Source organism: Callithrix jacchus, chromosome 1 (assembly GCF_049354715.1).
Source record: "Callithrix jacchus isolate 240 chromosome 1, calJac240_pri, whole genome shotgun sequence".
NCBI lineage: Eukaryota > Metazoa > Chordata > Mammalia > Primates > Cebidae > Callithrix > Callithrix jacchus.
Window position 1 is genome coordinate 188,689,915 of NC_133502.1, and position 1,012 is coordinate 188,690,926.

At 47.4% G+C, this 1,012-nt stretch overlaps 1 pseudogene; it reads left to right on the top strand.

Annotated features, from left to right (window-relative positions):
- The first annotated feature begins 261 nt into the window (after nucleotides 1–261).
- On the top strand, nucleotides 262–636 carry LOC100403011 (cystatin-B pseudogene; annotated as a pseudogene).
- The last annotated feature ends 376 nt before the right edge of the window (nucleotides 637–1,012 follow it).

A 1,012-nucleotide genomic window follows, 5' to 3' on the forward strand; every position in this document is an offset into this window, starting at 1 on the left:
TGGTGGCACGCACCTGTAATCCCAGCTACTTGGGAGGCTGAGGCAGGAGAATTGCTTGAACCCAGAAGGCAGAGGTTGCAGTGATCGCGCCATTGCACTCCAGCCTGGGTAACAAGAGTGAAACTCCGTCTCAAAAAAAAAAAAAAAAAAAAAAACAACAGGTGTTGATTTAGCTGTTTAAGTATCTTAGTCCCTTCTTCTTCAGCAAAATACCTGAGACTGGGTAATTCATATAAGAAAAATGTATTTCCGGCCCAGTCCCCTCGCCGAGTCCTTCTGCTGCCGCCACGATGATGTGCGGGGCGCCCTCTGCCGCGCAGCCGGCCACCGCCAAGACCCAGAACATCGCCGACCAGGTGAGGTCCCAGCTTGAAGAAAAAGAAAACAAGAAGTTCCCCGTGTTCGAGGCTGTGTCCTTCAGGAGCCAGGTGGTTGCGGGGACGAACTACTTCATCAAGGTGCATGTCGGTGACGAGGAATTTGTTCACTTGCGAGTATTCCAAAGTCTCCCTCACGAAAACAAGCCCTTGACCTTGTCTAACTACCAGACCAACAAAGCCAAGCACGATGAGCTGTCCTATTTCTGACCCTGACTTTGGGCAGGGTCCTTCCACCAGAAGGCTGGTAATAAGTGATTTCTGTGTGGACCACAGCGTGCACTTGGCATCATGAAATGAGCATCTCCTGGCTGCGCCCCTCGGGTGGAAGGGGCCGGATGCAGTAGCTGCTCTTGCATTTCTGTTCCTAAATTTCATTGTGTTGATTTTTTCTCCCTTCCAATCAGGTATCTTAATTACTTTCAAAATATTTTCAAAAAATAAAATATATATTTAAAAAAAAAAAAAAAAGAAAGAAAAGAAAAGAAAAATGTATTTCCCATAGTTCTGGAGGCTGGGAAGTCCAAGATCAAGATGCCTGCAAGTTCAGTGTCTGGTGAGGGCCTGGGCTTTCTTTCTACATCCTCACATGGTGGAAGGGACAAACTGGGATGAACAGCTCCCTTGAACCTCCT